Source organism: Schistocerca piceifrons, chromosome X, assembly GCF_021461385.2.
Source record: "Schistocerca piceifrons isolate TAMUIC-IGC-003096 chromosome X, iqSchPice1.1, whole genome shotgun sequence".
NCBI classification, from domain to species: Eukaryota; Metazoa; Arthropoda; class Insecta; order Orthoptera; family Acrididae; genus Schistocerca; species Schistocerca piceifrons.
This window is the reverse complement of record NC_060149.1, coordinates 201314902-201338029: the sequence shown is the minus strand read 5'-3', so window position 1 is coordinate 201338029 and position 23128 is coordinate 201314902.

Here is a 23128-nt window from a genome sequence, read left to right as displayed (position 1 = left end):
GACGCAGGTTTGACTCGTCGTCCATCCGAATGTGAGTCCAGTGTACTAACCACTACGGCTACGGCTACCCGGCTCTCCATTAATTAATATCACAACGCTTTGGCTTGCCTCTATTGACATCATGTTATAACTCTCTCTTAAATACAGACAATCTTACTTCCAATGTAAAAATTATTAATTTATGCAGAGTTTATTCTCTCAGATTTTAGGACTTTTCAGCTTGAATCATTTCTCTTAACGCAAAGTATCTGTATTTTGTTGTGGACCTTATTTATTACTTGTTCACTTTAGCGATTATTTGCTGTCATTGTTGCTCATAAGTTACCCATTGTTGTTTTAACAATTAGAATTTGCAACCTACCTTTCATATTCTCTTATACGAGGGTAAGTCATCATTCGAGTATAGGCATTTTCAGGAACCATTCTTACTTACTAGGAAGATATTAAAAACTAATAGCATGTGTATAACGTGAAGGCATATATTCCTTACTTATTACAGATAGAATGGAAGAAAAGAACAAGACTTGAAGGAGAAATACACTTTCACCTAGCTGGGACTGCACAGTACGCCAAACTGTGTATCCGTCAAAGAGTAGCAGACTCGCTACGGAATCCCATTACTGTCAATTTTGAAAGGCTTCAGATGTACAATATTTCGTAGACATGCTTCTTTCTTACTTTTCGAGTATTCCAATCTGCATGCGTTTGCGTGAGGCTTACGTATTATCCTGAACGGTCCTTGATGAACATGCATAAATTTCTTTGTTTCCCCTGAAATTTTCTTAGATTTTTCTTCTGGTTTGACTAACACTAGTTTACCAATATTAAAACTACTGAGAGAAGATTCTGCATCAGGCCGTCTTTTTCTGTCCGAGGATCTTTTACGTATTTAGCGCTAGATGTGCTTTCATTTCATCTACAGAGCTCTGAGACAGGACTGGAAAATCATCCGTCTTTCAAAAGATTTTATGAGGTTTCTAGTTAAACATTAGTTCACAAGGAGCAAAGGCTGTTGATGATGTCTTCGAAGTTTCTGATATGATCGGCCCAAGTCTAATGCTTCCTGGCACAGTAGGTTCTACACAATCTGTTTAATTCACGCATAACCCTCTCGCTCATATTTCCCAATACAAAATACGCCGAGATCCTTATATGGCGAATTCCAGCCTTTTCTAGACAAGCTTTAAATTTTTCAGGCACAAATTGCGGACCATCATCCGATAACAAGCTCTTTGGCTTGCCAATCTTTATAAACTAATCCTTCTCCAGCTTGTCTAACAAGAATTGCTACAGTATACCTGAAAGAAACTCGCAGATGAACAGCTATGACATTTTCACTCAAAGATAATAATTACACTGAAGACACAGCGATTTACGATGGTCCCCCTGTACATTATAAATGGCGGTACACGGTTCTTAATGGCGTGTGTGATGAACACAGACAGCAATGCACGCTCTGCAAGGTGCGCCCGTAGCAGCCACTGGGTTGGTAAGAAGTTCTCGTGGTAGGGCTTTCCACTCATCCACCAGCACTGCTGGATGATCTTCGGTGCGTGTGGACGTGCTGCAATGCTCCTAACATGTGCTCCATGGGATTTAAGTCGGGGTAACGGGCAAGCCAGTCCATTCGTCAAATACCCTCTCATTCCGAATGCTCCTCCACCTGGGCTGTTCAATGTGGTCGCGCATTGTCACCCGCAAAAATGAAGTCAGGGTGGAATGAATTCCTGAAATGGACGCTCATGGGGAAGGGGGTGTGTCACAATAATATTGACCGGTGAGTACTGTACTAAAAGATTTGGAGGTCAGTATGGCAATGCAACATTAGGCTTCCCCACGCCATAACACCTGGACCACCAACACTGTCATGTTCGACAATTTTCCTAGGTGTATCGCGTGTTCCCACTTCTCACCACATGACGGTACATCCAGAACCACTAATAATAATAAAGAATTTTCCCTCATCCAAGAGTAGCAGTTTCGTCGGTCCAGTCGTTATGCTTTAGTCACCATCGCAAACGGTGCCGCAGATGTGCAGGTGTCAACAGAACACAACGTACTCGTCGTGGGCAAAGAAACCACCCCCATGCAGTCGTCGTGCCACTTTCGCGCGTGACATTGAGTGCTTTACAGTCCTGTTAAATGTGGTTGCAAATTGCACCGTCTGTCCCGTGGGTCCCTTTCTCGCCTGGCTACACTCGTCTAATTTCGTGTTTCTCCCCGTTTCCCGATGTTTTTCCCCATGTGAAGTCATCCAAATTTTGTCTGCGGGCCGTATTGTATTGAAGAACGCCACCACAGTGCGCCATAACGGCTCGCTGAACGACACACAATGGTTTCTTTTTTCATTCCTTCAACTGCCTCATGTTGTGAGGCCAGCCCAGTCTGCCGCTTTAGTCACTGTAGCAAGGGAGTGCGGGTTCTGGCAACAAAGTACTTCACCTATGACGCCATTGATGCAGCCAGCGATGTGTCATCGTATTCCGCCCTCCCCATTTTCGCCTCCGACATAGGCCTATGTATAAAATAGCAAGAAATTCAAATTTTGGCACGAGATTCGAGAACTGGCAACAAATTCAAAAGTATCAGGGGTTTGCCCCACTCTATGATGTTACTGTAGAAGTAGTGATGTCCTGAGCATAAACTGGCGGAAAATTCAAAACTACAAGATGGGGCTCTGTCATAAGAGTGCAAAATTCAAAAATTCAATATGGTGGTCTCTGCATACTGGTATGGGCTCTAAGACGTCAGAATCCGAGGTGGCGATTGAAGAGGACTGACACGGAATACTGGCACAGGTTCTATGACGTCAAAAGCCAAGACGGCCAGCCTGGAATACTGGTAGAGTCTCTTTGAATTCCATTTCCTGAGATGTCACCCTGAGATAAAGGATGTTTATTTCCCCTACATGTCCAAACTTATGGTTCTGGAACAAGGACAAGTGCACCCCCTTCCTCATTGTACCAGTCCTAGAAAAAAAGATGTCTGTTTCCCATGTAGGTCAAGGCCTGTATGCCAGCCTGCTGACATACGTAACACGTTTCCCTGACCTGGTATTTACTAACATCACTTTTTAGGTATAGAACATAAGATGATGGTCCTACCCTGACATTACCCAACACTGGCCCCAAGTTAAAGTCCAGCTGTCAAAGCTCAAACAATTACCCACATGCCTCTGCCACCATAGTTTAAACAATTAAGTTTGACACTGACTGGACTTAAGTATCATTCCACTCAGCAAACCACGAATGGCTCGTAGTCTGGCGCACCATCAGCTGAGAATCACACCAATTTCAGCCAGCTGTATTGTGCTGAGCCATTCCGGGCCAGACCAGGCTCCGGCCACTGAGTCGCACTCGCCCTGCAGTTGTACCACTGGGCCGGTCGCGGTGGCCGAGCGGTTCTAGGCCCTACAGTCCGGAACCGCGCGACTGCTACGGTCGCAGGTTCGAATCCTGCCTCGGGCATGGATGTGTGAGATGTCCTTAGGTTTAAGTAGTTCTAAGTTCTAGGGGACTGATGACCTCAGATGTTAAGTCCCATAGTGCTCAGAACCATTTTGTACCACTGGTCACCGGCACAGCTCTGTGCACAGAGGCACCACATGCATAATTTTGATCTCCACCAGTAGTATGCTGCATGTGGCAGCACTGCAGCAGCACAGACTGAATACATACTTTATGTATTTAGATACTGCTGCAACGTAAACATTACTTTTTCCGACGCATTTTTAGAATATCATGTAGTAACATAACTGATTGGAATCTTTCAGTATTTTTTCATGTACTTAACCTTAAATAGGTCATAGATAATTAATGTAAACATCGCACTTCCCGCTTTGATGTATTTTGCAGATTTTTTACAACATTGTGACATACTTGTGGAAAATAACACACTCAATAAAGCTTTTGCAGAATCTTAGCGCCATAGTTCTGGTCAAAAACTTTGTCGAACAGAGGCCTGTGTCATTTGTAATAATAGCAACAATTACCAATCAGTATCATTGATTATTTTTTTCCTGGTGAATAACATGATGCCTTAGCTCTGTCCATCCTTAAAGAGTGCTTGAGAACAATATAAATACGGAAATATTTAATTTGAGGGTATTTTGTGACTTACATCAAAAGTAGGCTTAATTAGTTCTGTTCAAACTGTCAATTTGCTTGCAAGCTTGCTTGCTTGCTAAGTGCAGTATTTTAGATAACACATATTTTTCTGCAGTTATAAGCCTGGTCAGGTTAGTTACAACATCGATTGTTTAGGCCTACCTTTCAAAAATTTCAGCTCTTATTGGGCAAGAAGAACTACTGTTGGAATATATACTTTAGAGTTTTGGACACTAATCTGGCGAATATGTGTATGTGGAAATGAACTTGCAAATTTTTGACATTGCAGACGTATGTTTGCAGACATTTTAGATATACGCAACATCTTAGAAGTGGATAATAATTAATTTATGACTCAGTTGTGCTTTTTAACTGTGCATCCATCCGCTGGTGACAGAAATAATCTTACTGAAAATCGTGGTACAAAGATCGAACTAGCCTCATTTCCTACAGTGCTGACATCTACTGGTGACAGGGGCAACTGGGATGTGAAACTGGGCTAATGCGTAACTTATATTTCATAAACAAACGTCGGTTTTTAATTCTTTGTAGAGAAATACACTATCTACTCATTTAACACTCCATGATGAATAATAAAATGGTTCAAATGGCTCTGAGCACTATGGGACTTAACATCTGAGGTCATCAGTCCCCTAGAACTTTGGACTACTTAAACCTACCTAACCTAAGGACATCACACACATCCATGCCAGAGGCAGGATCCGAACCTGCGACTGTAGCGGTCGCGCGGTTCCAGACTGAAGCGCCTAGAACCGCTCGATCACAGCGACCGGCGATGAATAATAATCAGGTTCAAATGAAATTTGACTGGTGAACTAGTCCTTAAACCAATTTTTGGAAGTCAGTAATGCAAACATAGTTGATATAATTTTCTATATTCAAGTAATTCATTGTATTAGGCTGCTGAGTAAAGGTGCATGGAGTGTGAAGCATGGGGTGTGGGGAGTACTGTGTGTGAGGTGGGACATGGGACATGGGGCATGGGGCATGGGGGGTCTCCCCCTCCCACTTACCCCTTCCTCTCTATGGCTTTGGAATGTGGTCAGATGTGGTTCCCATTATGGTCTTGGAAATAAAGAAGTGCTGATCTCATCTTACTGCTGAAATAGGAAAAGTGCTTACAGGTGGTGCATCAGCACATTCTGCTCATTCTTTCCCTGACACACTAGTCATTAACACATTGTGTGGAATGAAGAGCTTAAGCATAAAGTAGTTGGTCCCCCCTACTCTCAAAAAGTAGTTGGGCAGCGCCTCAAACATGTGGTTCCCATTATGGTCTTGGAAATAAGGAAGTGCTGATCTCATCTTACTGCTGAAATAGGAAAAGTGCTTACAGGTGGTGCATCAGCACATTCTGCTCATTCTTTCCCTGACACACTAGTCATTAACACATTGTGTGGAATGAAGAGCTTAAGCATAAAGTAGTTGGTCCCCTCTACTCTCAAAAAGTAGTTGGGCAGCGCCTCAAACATGTCAATTTGCTGCTAGTCTCTGAGGGTGAAAGCAACACTACATGTCGATCAGAAGCGTGCCAAACCGTAGAGGTACACACGATTTTTGCCGTGAGTGAGTATCTTCACATTTCATGTATTACTCAAACTGGGAACTAGTACATTTGGAAATGTCTACCGAACGTAAAAAGTTCCTGAAGTTTAATAAAGCCTACAACCAGGAGCAACGTCCCTTTATTGTACATGCAGCTTTCGAGTGATTCTGTCTGCTGTAGTGCGCTGTGAACGTGACTCCACAGCCTTCCTTACAACATGTACAGAACGCCATGTACCGTATATGGCAGCGTATCAACTTGTATGCGCATATGAATTCAGGTGTAACACATTCCCATCATACTTCACGGCTAACCCTGCGAGTTCTAAAAGCTTTCAAGGGAAGTCATTGGGATTTACCAAAACAACACTCCCATGACTAGCTCTTAGGGGAATAATGCCTTGTATGCGCAGGCAGATGATTATCCTGTTTGTGGGCTGCCACTGGATAGAGAAGCACAAACTCCACACAGAGACCACTGTCATCCAACAGGGAAGTTCTATGGTGCAGCTCATGGCACACCCCCTCTTCTTTGACAATTTGAGTGGGTATAATGCCCACTTTCTCGTTCAGCACTTGAGTGATTCCGGTCTGAAGAGTGATAAGGTCATTGTCATTCCTGATACCGTTGTAAGTACATTTCTTTTTCCAAGAGGATCATGCCAATAATATCACTCCGTTTTCTCCATTCACTTCGCTTGATGCACATATCTCTTCATAAACTTTTGAGAGAGTGTATCAGGAGGACACGCATATCTTCAGCGTCACATATCCTGATAACAGGAAGTCACAGCTTTTGATGAAGAAGGAATTCATTCCATATGAATAGGAGATACTCCATGTAACCACATTACTTGACATAACCATATTCTTCAGTAAACTAACTGGCACTGCCGTAACGGATGCAGAGCATGAGCATACAGCAAATATTTTGCAAGAGTTTGGCATACATGATTTAGATGAATATGCAATATTATACATGAACACTGATGTACACCTGCTGATGGACAGGACGTTCTGGAGTCTACGTCGAGGGGCATACTCTCTGAATCAGTTGCATCATGGAAGGACTTCATCAGATGCCATGTTAAGAACAACACGTGTCAGCATCAAATGTTGACTCATGTCGACATTCTGTCCTTCTTCGAACACAGGATTCGTACGCAACTTTCCAGTGCGTGCACAGGTACGCCAAGGTGAATAACACATGAAAGAGGGAGGAGGAGTACGATTATCCAACGATTTAAGTGACTCCTTTACCTGGATGTCAACGACATCTACAGGTGCGCTATGCAACAGTCTGCCGTTTGCAGAGTTCTGATGGATGTTCAACGGGGAAATCGCCAGACTGAACGTAAAACTCCATGATGTGGCTGTGGATGCTCGTGAGCGATATGTTGTGGAGGTAGAACTGGCTAATCCTGCGCATTTGCTTGACAACCACAGTGACTTGCTGCAGTGTCCCGAGAAATGGTTCCATCCTGAAGCTGTTGACAACGCTGGGGAACAACAAGCGATATATTCTACTATACAAAAACCTCCAGAAATGCCTCAGGTGTAGGATGGGACTTTTTTTGTATCACCCACGGTATCTCCTTCCAGTGGCATGTCACCGCACACCTGCCTAAGGTGTGTGGCCTTTCCTCTGGATGACCTTGATCAATTACCGGTGATTCCCTGGGGGAAGAGGTGTGGGAGTTGACTTTAATTTTAAGTCGCCTAAGTGTGTATGCTGACACCGGAAGTGTTTATTAGTGTAACCCAATACTCAAGGTCAAGGTCATCTAGAAGAAACCTGTATATCTTCTGCTTATCATGGATAAAAGTACTGGAGGCATAGAATACCGAAAATCCACCAAGACAGCATACTATCCTTTATGAAGAGTTCGTGAGTTTATTTCCTAAATGAAGCACCACTTACCACAATTAACAACCGTAATATACGTTTGGCATTGTGTCTGTCTGGGGGCAATGTGAAAGTTCTTGAGGAATCAAGTTTGCCAAAATTACTAGCAATTCTTTTTATAACGATGACCGGTTTCGACAGGTCTACGCTGTCATCGTTGGATGACTTTCAGTACTGTAACACACATGCACAATCGGTGACAGAATTCGCAAGCCCGCTCGCCTACTCGTTATGCTCAACTGCAAAGCTTTGCTGTCTGATACATAGCGTAACAGGCTAGGAGACACGATGTTACCAACGTAAAGTCAAATCAGTAACTAGTGAATCTTACACGAAACGAAAGCTCAGAGGAAAACAGCTATCTACGACGATCACAGCCGGAAAAAAAACTCACGCATTTTTTTCTGGACATCGCAGACGGATTTTCAAACTGTTTTGCACGTTTCACCACGGTACTATAGACAAAGCTATTCATGAATGACACATTCTTTTATCCATCCCTTTTGTCGTAGTTTCAGTGAATGAAGACAGTAATAAATATCAAGATCCTACTCTACGGGCAATGTTATTCTGACGTTTCTGACACATTAGAATGGAAAAGGAGCTTACACAATACGAAATTCTGTGAATTAGATGACGGAAAGGGATTAAGAATATGTTAAAGTAGCCTTGAAAGCACCAGATCGAGCCGACAGACGTTTAATGGGAGCTACACGGGCACACCTGTTGGAGCCACGCTAACGACATTTATTCGTTGACGGGACAGACAAAAGAGATCTTTTTCTACATCTTTTGTTACTAATCGCTATGGTCACACTGCACCAAGATGTTCGGACATGCCTTGCGTCGCGTCGGTTTTCGCCCACCAGCTTTATCAGTCGATAGAAAGGTGACAATTATTTGGCGTGGCAGATCGCTGGTGTTTTTCTCGAAAGTGAAGATTTCATTCTAATGGTCTCTTCTACTGTTTCTGTGGTGTCACCGCCAGACACTACACTTGCTAGGTGGTAGCCTTTAAATCGGCCGCGGTCCGTTAGTATACGTCGGACCCGCGTGTCGCCACTGTCAGTGATTGCAGACCGAGCGCCACCACACGGCAGGTCTAGAGAGACTTCCTAGCACTCGCCCCAGTTGTACAGCCGACTTTGCTAGCGATGCTACACTGACAAATACGCTCTCATTTGCCGAGACGATAGTTAGCATAGCCTTCAGCTACGTCATTTGCTACGACCTAGCACGGCGCCATTACCAGTTTGTATTGAGATTATTACTGATGTATCAACAAGAGCGATGTACACCAATTATGGATTAAAGTTAAGTATTACATCAACTACGTACTTTATTTGCTACTATTAATTCCCTTAACTGTTCCAGACCTCGCGCCAGCCTGCGTGAGCTTAAGCGCGTGCCTTTCGGCTTCACCTCATAGTGACTTGGCTGTCTTGCCAAGTCACAACAGTTTCAACATATTGTATTGACGTTGCAATTAAAACATTAGCGTAAATCTAACAAATAGGAACAAGTTGTGTTAGCACAAACGACAGTTCCCTCTATAGATATCTAACTAATATAATAAGCTTCCGGGTGTCATGGAACGATCTTCAAATAAGTATTCTAACAGTACCCAAAGAAAAACAAACCATCGATTTGCTAGGTAGAGTGGTTATTAAATTTATTAATAGCATGCCTTAAGGGTACATATTATGGAAGATTGTTCGAAATACAGTGTCAAATGTAAGCCCACTTCTTCTTCATAATTCCTATACAAAACTACAAATGCCTGCTATCGATTATGAACCTTAAAACTGCAGCTAATTTATCCAAAGTCGATGTGTTATAAAAATAATCAACGATCGTGTATTGGGGCTTAAGGGGAGCCGGAGGTGGTCAAATCCAAAAAAAATGATTTTTTTTGCTACCGAAAATTAATTGGAACATTCCTCTTTAATGTAAACTTTGAATTATTGTTCTACTCGCCCTAGAAGTGGAGTTATTACCGTTTTCCCCCACGGCTGCAGAGGAAATGGGCGGCTGCTGAATGCATCTAACACCCTCTCGTGACTTCCTGGCGAACTGCTTGGGATTTTCTCGGCCTGTTACGCATACAGCGAGTGTGCAAGGGTTGGCTACATTGTTTTCTGTGACAAATTAAGCGCTAAGAGCGCGGAACATCGTCTCTTTGCTGTTTACCGTTTCGAATTAGTTCAGTGTTGCGCCTGTTGTTGGTAGTATTATACTTCTTGTGTAAAGCGTTGTTCTGGTTACGATGCCACGTTTTAGTAACCGTGTATATAAGAAGAGGAAGAACGTAGGGAAAAGAAAATTAACACTAATACCAAGTTGCGATACTACAATTACTGAAACAGTGCGTTCTTCTGCTAAGCAACACATGGCCGGCCATAGCCCTGTGACATCTAGCAAGAAGCTGACTGGTGGAAGTGACAGATTTCGTGAATATGTTAGTGACAGTGATGATATTAACGAAGTACTGAATATTGGATTATTATCTTCTGTGCTGAAAGAAAGTGTTCTGTGCAAAATGTGTTCAAGTGTAGGAGTGGGACTAGAGATAACAAAGCACTTTGGTTTAGCTTGTGAGATGACGATAATCTGTGCATGTTGCAAGTATCAAGTGACTTTCTACAATTCACATGCCAGTCTCTTCGGTGAAAATGGACGATCTAGAGTGTTTGATGTGAATGTTCGACTTGTGTATGGTCTTCGATCCATTGGAAAAGGGTCTGCTGCTGGTAAACTGTTTTGTGGTATTATGAACTTGCCATCGCCTCCAAGCAAATTTGGGTACTACTGCGAACTGGTAGGATCCTCTGTTGAAGATGTGGCTTTGAAAACCATGAAGGAAGCAGTGGAGGAATCTGTAGAAATGAACGGTGGTTCTAGGGATTTGGTAGTGGCATTAGATGGTTCCTGGCAAAAGAGGGGTCATAAATCCCTGAATGGGGTTGTAACTGCTACTTGCGGTGATAGTGCAAAAGTGATAGATGTTTCAATATTATCAAAACATTGTAGGTGCAAAAATAAAATCAAAGGAGAGCACAGTGGAACCTGTGAGGCAAATTTTAGTGGATCAAGTGGAGCAATGGAAGTGGATGGAGTGAAACAAATTTTTGAATGTTCAGTTCCCAGATACAACGTTAGGTACAAATACTACCTTGGGGATGGTGACTCCAAAGGTTTCAAGACTATAGAGGAACTGAAACCATATGGAAATGAATTTGTAGTTGAAAAGTTGGAATGCATTGGGCATGTGCAAAAGCGTGTGGGTGCACAGCTTCGAAGGCTCAAACAAACTTTGGGTTCAAGTAAGCTCAGTGATGTAAAGACAATAGGAGGGAGAGGCAGGCTTACTGATCAGGTGATTGAACGTCTACAGAGATATTATGGGTATGCTATAAGGCAAAATACTAGTAATGTTAGTGACATGCGAAAAGCAGTGTGGGCATTGTTCCTTCATACTGCCTCTTCCAATAAATACCCTCAACACAGCCTGTGCCCAAAAGATTCCTGGTGCAAATATAATGCAAAAAAGGACTATGATCACAAACATGGTTTGCCAGCAGCTGTGATAAATGCAATAAAACCAATTTTTCATGACTTAGCACAGCCAGAATTGTTACACAAATGTCTACACGGAAAGACGCAGAATCCTAATGAGAGCGTAAACAATTTTATTTGGAAAGTGATTCCTAAAAGGGTGTTTGTAAGCATAAAAACACTGCACTTTGGCATTTATGATGCAATAGCAACTTACAACCAAGGGAACAGTATGAAGTGTGAAGTTCTGAAGGCATTAGGATTTACAGCTGGGGTGAACACTGTACGAGCACTAAGAAATATTGACAGAGAAAGGATAAGAGGAGCAGAAAGAAGAGAAAGGCATATGAAGTATGATGGAACAACAGGCCAGAAAAGAAGACAGAAGAGGAAGCTTTTGGAGGATGAAGAAGAAGACCCTGATAATCCATCCTATAGTGCAGGAATGTATTGAGAAACTTTGATAGCCATTTCCCGTAAATTAGAATTTTTCGAATATAAGGAACATTTGCTCAAAATCCACTCAAGTTAGAGAGATGAAATTTTTATACAGCACTCCTAGTGGTCAAACTTACATTGAAACACAGCCATTTGGCAATATGTTCAGTAGTTTCATTTCAGTTTAATTGTAAAGCAATTATTTGTAAAAAAAATTTGGGTCATTAATAAAAAAAATAATTGGAAGGAAACTAGAAAAGATACTCCAAACTCCCTCTGTCGTAACTGCAATACTAAACCACTCTATATGTAAAAAAAATTCAAATTTTTCTATTTGGTAGTTTATTCATAAATGTTCCTCAAACTTAGTGATTTTAACATGGGCAGCATAGGCACCTCCGGCTTCCCTTAATGCTAGCACACACGATTGTTTCAAACGAAAACTCCAAGCACCGAGTTTCGCTATAAGGTTATTTATTAAGTCTGATTAGCTGACATATCACTGGTCAGCAAATGACGGTCCAAGTACACTCTTTGTCACATTTTTCTTGCATTTCTACATATATCGCATTATCGTTTCCTCATCAAAAACAAAAAAAAGCTCATATAAAATTTTAATAATAACGAACATCGCAAACATTACGACGAAATTATTGTCGTCGTTCATAGCCACGTTCCATAAACTTCAAAAGTCTGATTAGCAAGAAAAGAAACATGAGCAACAGAGAACAGAGTTGCACTAACGAATTTCTCGGAGCCATTGTACCCAAACAAATAATAATGTTTTTATTTCTTGTGTTTCATTAACAATATAAAAACCACATTTTGCATGTAAGCAACGTTAAGAATTTTAAGTGGCTCCACCATTCACCCCTGTCATCACCTAATCCAAGGGTCTGACACATGGGTCACCGATTTTAATAAAGTTTTGCAAGGACATTCTATATTGAAAATAAAGGGACACGTGTTTCGGCTCTTTACTAGACACTCCCTAGTCACTGAAAAAAGCTAATGACGGAAAGTCTTATTTTCATGCTGCAGCTTGGTTACCCGTAATTCTTTGCGTATAGGAACGCTAGGTGGGCGGTCGTGATGCTAGTATAGTAGCTCAGCGTGTTCGATAAGAGGGCTGGCTGTTCTCTGTCATAATAAAAAAATGTGTAAAATATTCAACGATCAGCTATTACAGGTATCATATGACATCCGCCCCGACCAACTGCAAAGAACGATAACGGAAAAGAAAAGCTGTTGAGGTGTTAGACTACCAGACTGCAGGTCCATGTTGAATTCGTGGTCCGTGCCCTCTCTTATTTGACATTTTTTCCCGTGTATCTCATAATATTTTGATAACCGGAGTACTGTTCTTTGCCTTTTATTGAAGTAAAACAGAGGGAGATGTGATTAATAATCCAATAAGTACATACCTTTAAAGTTCTTTTCATTGCACAGAAAGAACAACAAAACACTACTGCATAATCGCAGCTGATCGTCTAATTTTGAGCAAAATATAAATATCTCTCGCACCATACGCGACACACGGACGAAATCTCGCCACATTGCTCGTGGACAACATCTGATTCAGATTTCCAAATGCACCGCCCGATGCAGAGAGACAAAAAAAGGTATTCCGATCATTAGAATATTGTCAGATGGATTATCAGTCTTCCGTGTACGGAACCTACAACGTAAAAAAACGATTTCCCGTAATCAAGCTTGACCTCGATTTTTTTTTCAATAACTTGGGAGTGTCTAACGGAAACCAGAAACACGTGTCTCTTTATTTTCAGGATGGAAAATTCTTGCAAAACTTCATCAAAAGCGGTGACCCACATGTCAAACCCTCCGCTTGTAAGGCGATTGCGCTCCATTCGGTAGTGGGAGGAGCACATCATATTTGATGAGAATTCCGAATGACGGCGGCACCCGCCATTCTGGTACTGACGGAAGCGAAGGTCAGTATGGAACATTCTCGCAAAACTTCATCAAAATCACTGACCCACATGTCAGACCCTCCGCTTGTGAGGACACTACGCTCCATTCGGTAGTGGGAGGAGGACATCACATTTGACGAGAATTCCGAATGACGGTGAAGCCCGCCATTCTAATACTGACGGAAGTGAAGGAGGTCGTGTCATGCTGGTGAGTACGGAACACGAGACTTTTCGTACACCAAACAAAGCCCTACCCGCAATACCCCCCTCCTGCCTGCCAGGCACTCTCTCTCTCTCTCTCTCTCTCTCTCTCTCTCTCTCTCTAGACGGCCGTTGTGGCCGAGCGGTTCTAGGCGCTTCAGTCTGGAACCGCGTGACCACTACGGTCGCAGGTTCGAATCCTGCCTCGGGCATGTATGTGTGTGATGTCCTTAGGTTAGTTAGGTTTAAGTAGTTCTAAGTTCTAGGGGCTGATGACGTCAGATGTTAAGTCCCATAGCGCTCAGAGCCATTTGAACCATTTGAATCACTCTCTCTCCCCTCTCAAATACATTTCTCAATAATTGTCGTATACTAACCTGTATCTCTCTCTCTCTCTCTCTCTCTCTCTCTCTCTCTTTCTTTTTCTTTCTCTCTCGAGAAAGCAGACTTCACAATAATAGTCGAATACTGACCTCTGACATCCTTCCCAAGAACCAGGCATTATTTTGATATTGCAAACCGCGAAACTAAAGATGTGAGATAGCTTGTAAGAAGTAAAATTGCGTGGATAAGATTCGAGTTTTCAACTTCTTCTTTGTAGCAGCATTCGTACTGTGGGAAAATAAGGAGAAAAATGAAAAACTAGAGGGTTAAATGATTGATATACTGAACTCTTGGATTTAGAAACTGACTCTTATTCTGCTACAAACGCTGATGTAGGACGACAGCGTTATACTGAGAAGTGTCTCAGCTAGTACGTAGAGCTCAAAACCACGGTTTTTCGTTAGCAATTAAAGAGTGCATGGCTTCCGGATGGCTTCTATCACTTCCGCATAAAATAGGGTGCTCCTTCAGAAGTTCGAACTTCGGTAATGCTATGGTATACAACTCTCTTCTTACAGCAGAGGGGACAGAAGTTTGCTCACCCATTCGATCCATTTCAGACATAGCTCAGGTTCATGCTATTTTGGACAAATCTCGATAAAATCGGATTAAAAAATTATCGATGCTGTCCGGAATACATAATATGTTCAGACTATATTTGGGAACTGGTAGCGCACTGATGCATAGAATGAGATCCTAGGATCGAGCCCATCTCCTAGGAGGTTTATTTTTTAATGTGCTCTCATTTGTGCAAATAAAACGTTTGCGCTCCATATACTTGATATTCAGAAATACATAAGTTATGTGCTCAACAACCACTTTTTAAGGGAAGATAGTATCAAAAAATTTGAACTGTCCATTCATCTTGTTCATGTCACCTTTTTAATGGAATATTATACGTAAAATTTTGACTGTCTACTCAATGCGCTCATATGATGATTCACATTCGCGCACTTACTATAAGAACGGATGGATTAAGTTGTCCCCCTAGTTCACTCCCCATTATAAATGGAAAGCCTGTTTGCGGGCAGATGTTCTGAGCAGTTCATCAGCGCCACCGAGAGAATGGAACAGAGATACTACGATTCATATTATGAATGTGTTCCACTGATAGATCATATTTCTACGTAAAGGATTTCTTTAAATGGAGGTTTCAGGGCACACAACGTGACGTGTGCATTTATAAATATCAAACACGACAGTAAAGATAATGTACTAGCCCAAACGAGTAAAAACTGAAAAAAATTAGCATGTTTGTGAACTCATACCTTCGATTCAGCATGCAAGAGCAGAACGCTTACTGCCGAGCCTCTACAGGCCACGGGGACAAACACATACCAAGTGTAAAAGACCTGCACCATCAATCTTTGAATGTTTTTTTTTTCTCGACAGGAGCTCAGAATTGCCCCCAGTGCTTTTGCGTATTGGAATTCTCAGTCATGAGTTTTACATATCTCGAATGTGGGTCGATTCATTGACAGGAAATTCGCATCCCTCCTTATTAGAAAAAATTCAATGACTGAGAATCTTCTCGGTGCAGCGTACGCTATGACGTGTAGTGATAGCGAAGTGCAGGCTCACCTTACTTCCGTAGCCTCAACAAAGTAATTGTAGGAACAAATACATTTGTCACTTTAAATTCGTTAAAATGGAATAATTCTGCTGTACCTACCAAAGCCGAATCTACAAAACAGTTATGAATCTAAATTTTTAATATTGCCATGTTTTCAACGTACTCTGTCTCGTTATTGAAAATTTATCTATAGTCGAAAGGTACATGCGCTAACGTGAGGGTAATTTTGTGGAATATTAAGACAAAATTTTCTATATCCTATAGATTAGTCGGGTTTCAAAACACGAACACCACAACTCTAGCCACATAACTTGGACATTCAAGTAACTCGTTTCAAGCGTCATGAAACGCATCAGAAAGCTGGCAGTGAGTGGACAGTGAATGTTCCTTTTCCTTCATAATTCTAATTATTTCTGCACAAATATTCTCAACTGGATTCATGCCTTCTCCTTTAGGTGACCATTCCAAAACAGTAATATTTTTGTGGTCGTCGAACCACCTATTCACCACACGTCACATACGAAAAGGCGATCGATCATTTTGGAACATGATCTGATGATTGTGAAACGTGTCGGTGACAGAAGGCAACTTGACATTCTCCGGAATGGTAATATAGTTGCGTGCATCCAGTTTGTCTTCCCGTTCCCATAGAAGCCCACATCCCTCGGCCGATATCGATGCCCATACTGTTACTGATTCCCTACATCTTCGGCCACTGTAAATATATCTTGGATCATACCTCACACCTTTTGGCCAGTAAACAAGTACACTTCCTGTCGAGGTCGAATAGAAAACTTTTTCGCCTGTAAAAAGCACCCGCCTCCAAAATTGAAAAGTTCTACGGACATTTGAAGCAGCAAAAGCAAGACGGGACTCTCTGTGGAAAATAGATAATGTCTCTTTCTGAGCAGCGTTTCTTGCTCGCAGTCCACCTTCTCTTAGAGGACGAATGACATTTCTGCTACTAATATGGAGGTTCAAAGCTTGCTGAATTAAGTCGTGCGATAACGAGTGGATGGTTTTCACTGTAATGGTGATCTCTCGATTTTGAACTGCTGTTGTTTTGCGGTGAACACCAGTATGAGGCCGTTTGATCGGGTTACCGTCTTCTTCCTTTTTTCTGATTCACCTCGCAACCGTCGACTTGTGATGACCCATAGCCGTTGCTATCTACCTATTTGAAAATCCTTGTTCACGTAGTGATATTTGTTACGGCGTAAAGTCAAGCCAGTCGGGAACGAGAGAGCACAGAGGGCTGTGAAGAAGACGTCATTTAATTGCACGCTGACCGACTCCTCTCCAGGAAGACAACGCGACAGCAGCGGCCTCTATGCGAAGAGAACATAAGCGCCGCACCCGACTGGTCGCGGCCCACTTCTACAGAAGCTTCAAGACTAGCGACCTGAATAGAAGAGTCAAAGCTCATTACTTTGCTCGTACGGTCTATGTAGCTTAAACTTGGAACTGTTGTACTGAAGAGATTTCTTATTTTGTCAGTCGCCCTTTACTTGCGACACATCTGCTTAAACCGAGCGAGGTGGCGCAGTGGTTAGACATTGGACTCGCATTCGGGAGGACGACGGTTCAATCCCACGTCCGGCCATCCTGATTTAGATTTTCCGTGATTTCCCTAAATCACTCCAGGCAAATGCCGGGATGGTTCCTCTGAAAGGGCACGGCCGACTTCCTTCCCCATCCTTCCCTCATCCGATGAGACCGATGACCACGCTGTCTGGTCTCCTTCCCCAAACCAACCAACCATCTGCTTAACACAAAGTTAAGTATTGTAGCATTTTCCAGTTTGTAATAAAGCTCTTTAATCCCATTCGTTTGAATGTTGTCTAGCGATCCGAGACAGCAGGTCTCCTAGACACCCGACAATCGACGACTTGGCGGGATTGAACACTATTGTAGCACCCTTGTCTGCTTCAGCTAAATGAGACATATAGCGTTGACGGAATCCTCCGTTGCATATAACGTATGTTGCGAATACACTGCCGGCAGAAAACACACTGCGCCAGTCTAAGTCAGTTTCCCCCACTTAGCGACCGCAGACGTAACACTGATTGGTGAAGCATGTAACATGGAAATCGATGATAGTAAAGAACCGAAATGGATGACAGCAACGAGGAATCTCAATCGTGTACCCGTGTCAGTAAAAAGAGGAGCAACTTATAATCTGTAGTATTGCTTACACGGGAATGGTCCCTATTGTCATCTCTTAATCCGTTGCTATTTTATTTTTAATTTACTTATAATTAACGTCACACAACACCCAGGTGCCGAAAACAGCTCCGGACACAGACTAGACATTATATGAATGAAAATTTATAAATTCTCGCACTGTTTCTTCACTTGAAACTGTCCGCCATCGTAATTTGGAATCTTGTGAGGCGGGAGGCGGTACCTCGCTTGGCAGTATAGCACAGATGCCGCTTCGACAGAAAAGGGAGCATATCTGCAAAGCAAAAAACGTACAGTTATCGTGATTAAATTTAGGAAGTTGCTGGCACCTGAAGTTTGGCATTTAGACTTGATCTGACTTTAACAGGAAGTGCCAGAAAAATCAGAACAGGTTTCAACACGGCACGAAAGACCACTGATCATTCCCTAGTTAGTTTAGCTTTAATCGCAACAAATTAGTTCTCATTGAGAAGTACAGGCTACAAACGTCAGCAGCTAATGGAAACAATTTTCACTACACAGGTAGGATATGACAGGTAAGCTCGGATTATGGAAGCACCCTGTGAAACAGTATCGTATGAAAACTTTTATAAAAAGTATTGAAAGTTCATCTACAGTGCTTTGTAGAATGCACATTGGTCGAGGAGTATGTGGTGCACCTTCAAAACACATGAGACCAAAAGAACCAGGCCTAACACCAATTCTGGCTACTAAGATTCTTCGTAGTTTTCAAATATGTACGCTAGAATTTGTCATCAGTACCTTAGTATCCCTTTCCATTTACGTTCACAATCACCACCAACCTTCTGTTGTCGCAGCGGGTGGTCATCCCGAGTTTATTCGGCGAAAAAGTCTGTGTATGATATATATGTGGTTTTCTACATTCATCCAGGCGAATGGTGGCAAAAACGATTACTAAATCTCTATTGTAACGCTAAATTGACGAGACATTTCAATACACACCCATAGACTATTCGAAATAACCGTAAGTTACATTTACTGTAGAAATCATGGGCGTTTACACCATAGCTGCATGTATGACAATTACTTTTATTAAATATATTTTCATTACTTTGGCAATATGCTAATTTGACTGAATAGTTATTTTCGAAATCCGCGCAATATCTTCAGTTGCAGAATTTATCGATTGTCCTTGTGCTTATTAGTCAGAGGTCTTAAACAACGTGTATCGTACAGAAAATTCTGACTTACTCAAGGTATATTTTCCTGGAACTGACTGCGAAACTTTTGCTCCTCATATATCGGCATAATATTTCCAGTCTATGATGGTACACTGTTATCGCCAGTAGCTCTGATATTTAAATCGCGAAACATTTACGAGATAACATTCCTCTTCTGTTCGAAGTCTTCTGTGATATCCACTTCTGAACACGCTAAAAAAATTGTCTGCAATATCCACTTACGAAGGCGCTGGCAGATGCAGCAATACTATAACAAAGAGTTCCAATCTTATCGTTTTTTTCTGTTTATAAGTCACATTTTCTTTCAGCCATTTAAGTGTCTTGTCTACAAATAAAAATAATGATTAATAACTAACAAACCCAGCAGGCAGCGTTGTTTGGTTAACTTGGGGGAAGGGACCAAACAGGGAGGTCATCGGCCCCACGGGTTAGGGAAGGATCGGAAAGGAAATGGGCTGTGCCCTTTCAAAGAAACCATCCCGGCGTTTGCCCGAAGCGATTTAGGGAAATCACGAAAAACTTAAAGCACGCGGCCGGACGCGGGTTTGAACTATTTTCCTCCCGAATACGAGTCTTGCGTGCTAACCATTGCGCCATCTCGGTCGGTAAGCAATTTTACCATTCAAGCAGTATGTAACTGACGTGACTTAATTAACATACAGTTTCCTTTTAAAAAGCTGCTAGTAGCCGTTGCTTTCGGGTTTAATGTACTCCACATTCAAGAAAATAGAATTTTAATGCACATTAAACAACGTTTTTAAGATATAACGACTTGTTACTTATGTTACCAACTTATAGAGGTTATTCAAAACTTGTCGTTTAGTAACGTAAGAATTATCGAAAAATATGGCAACTAATAAGCAAGCTATCCGAAAATAACCAAATATACAATTTCGGTTTCGTTCGTTCCAGTAGGTTCATTACCTAATAATATGAAGTAGGAGCAGAGTCCATTAGTAAATCGTTGTCATGGAAATAAGACCTAATAAGGCAAACTTTCTGTAAAAGAAAGGAAATTTCCAAACACCTCAGTGAACAACCGAGGAAAGGCGATGCGTTCTCTACTCTACTCAATCATGGCGCATGTTGCGTCGTCGAGTCGGTGCTTATGCCAGCGAGAGCTCTGCATCAGAGTAAACTGCTAAATTTGCTTCTTACGCGGCAACCTACTACAGTTAAAATTCATGGAATAAACTTCAGCTTATCTCAGACGTTTTAAAAACGCTTCTTACGTTAGGTGTTCCAGTGGTATAAAACTGTTAAATGGTAGCACAGAGTGCCATAACGTCTGAAAACGTTTCTGTGAGAAATAAATAGTTCTCCTGTTGGCATTGCAGTTAGAGGAAGTGCTATACCTGGTCACAGACATGGAGCCGCTGTGAAAGCACAAGGCGGCTATACGCGGTACTGAGCAGCATTAGCAAAGGTGTTTTTTTGTTAACTAATCGTATTCAGATCCTGTGTGTAATTGACTTTTTGTGAAGAAGTATAACTTTATTTCATTTTAAGTTTAAACAGGACGACCAAATTAAGAAGTGCTCAATTTCTACATCTATTCAATCGCTAAAGCCGCACGGGGTAGCCGCGTGGTCTAGGGCCTAAGGGGCCTTGCCACGGTTCGCGCGGCTCCCCCCGTCGGAGGTTCGAGTCCTCCCTCTGTCATGGGTGTGTGTGTGTTGCCCTGAGCGTAAGTTACCTTAAGTTAGATTAAGTAGTATGTAAGCCTAGGGACTTTGAACCTCAGCAGTTTGGTCCCTTAGGAACTTACCACCAATCGCCTAAAGTACATGAATATGAAAAGAGCAAAAAAGTTCAGCAATAATTTTAAAAGATCGCGTAAAAGTTCACCGATGAAGACGTAATTGCAGAGCGAAGGTCGAACTAGAAGGGGAGGTAAGGCAGTCCAGAAAAAAAGCAAGACAAATACCAAAAAGATTGTGGGTTACTGTGAAAGCAGGAGATGGGTATAAGCGATTCTGAGCAGCATTAACAGAAAAGTTTTATTTATTTATTTATTTATGAGGCTTTAGTTTGTGCCGGCTAAGTAGTACTACTTCATAAGACTGAACGTTTGTTTATAATAGGCAATACAGCAACTGTGTCAAACATTTTGAGAAATACCAAGGTTCTCTAGGGGAGTAACAAGTTCCCAAAAGAAAACGACATGATGTTTAGTTCATTTCATTTAAAGTGTTTTGAGTGTGCTTTGACATTCTAGTCTAAAATTTTGTTATTACGTGTTATTCCAATGAAATAGGACAGTGTTAAGTTTCAAAATATAAGAATTAAATGGAATTTGTTAATTTAGGAATACAATATTTAACAGTTTTTGTGTTGAACAAATCTGTAGCTGTAATACAAATGAAAAAGGAAGTCGAAAAAGACGTGAAAAGAGCAGGCTGGTCTGTAAAGGGTGATGAAGGTCAAATAAAAAAATAGAAAACACAGTTGGTAAAAACTATTGTTGATGGTGAGAAGCCATAGTCGATACGTCACTTATTCCCATTATGAGTTTTTCTGAAATTTTTTGTCATCCCTGGGACTGAAAGTGACACCCTGTTGCATGTGACGAATATAATAACCAATGCAATTTACGTATGAGCATAGCATTTTAATGCACGGTATACAGATTAGGAACCTATTACTAGTTCCCTTATTTTTCTTCTCACTGATGACATCGAGAGGAACAACATAACTGTCGGAATCTAAATAGTGAATACAGGTTCCCAGTGGACACAAATTTTTTTTGTGATACTATTTGCTTTCCGTGAGTCTTTCATGCCTAGGTTTTCTGCGTCAGTCAATGTTTGAAACTAGGACTAGTCAGGTTAAGCGTTTTCCGCAAATGGTCAGAATTACAAAAAAATGGTTCAAATGACTCTGAGCACTATGGGACTCAACTTCTGAGGTCATCAGTCCCCTAGAACTTAGAACTACTTAAACCTAACTAACCTAAGGACATCACACACATCCATGCCCGAGGCAGGATTCGAACTTGCGACCGCAGCGGTCGCGCGGTTCCAAACTGTAGCGCCTAGAACCGCTCGGCGACTCCGGCCGGCTCAGAATTACAAGTCGAATAGTACGTCACGGAAATTTTCAGCTGTCAACCGTTGTTTAGCAGGTCTGCGAGAGAGAAAGCAGAGCGGAACATTTTCACAGCAGCAAATCTCGTAAAGCTCTAGACCTGTTGATTTGAAATTCCGACATAACGTTGCACTGGAGCACACCTGTAATTTTATATACTTTTTTAATGCGTTTGCAAAAAGTATGTGCGAATAGCTTTAGTAGCGAAGTAATAAAACAGAACGTCATGTCTGACGCAGCAGTTTTTCACGCACCTCAATGTTTATGACGCCATAGCTTCAGAATCTATACGTCGTTCATCTCAGTATCAAACGAAACGGGAAAAATTACACAAGCAGTAAACAGGCTTGTTAGTAAGCATTATGTATGGTAGATCTGTCGATGTGAACCTTATGATTCTCAGTTAAGTGGTGTGAACACACAAAGGTACTTAAAAACAGAATGTCACCAGCATGTTATGCCCTTAGAATCCTATCATCAGTGTGTAACATGCAGTGTCTTTAGTTACATATTACTCATATGTACACTCAGTTCTTAGCTATGGCATTCTTTTTTGGGGAACAATCGCACAAAATATGAACACAATTTTCAAACACCGGAAAAGAGCCATAAGAATAATAACCAAAAATACTAGTCGAGCTCATTGTAAAGATCTGTTCAAAACACTGGCGATTTTAACTGCTCCATGTGAATACATTTACCAGTCAGTTGTACGCATCAAAAATAGCATTGGTAATTACTGCGCAAACAGCTCTGTCCATGACCATGCAACAAGAGATAGACTCAACTTACATTTACCAAGAAAAAATAAACATAAAACTCAAAACAGCATTTTATACCAAGGGATAAAACTGTACAATAAATTACCAAAAGAGATTAAAGAAACTGCAAAAATACGCTTATTTGAAAAGGCAGCTAAAAAGTACCTGTTGTGCAATACATTTTATACTTTGAAGGATTACTTAAAAAAAAGTTATACAAATAAATAATAATTA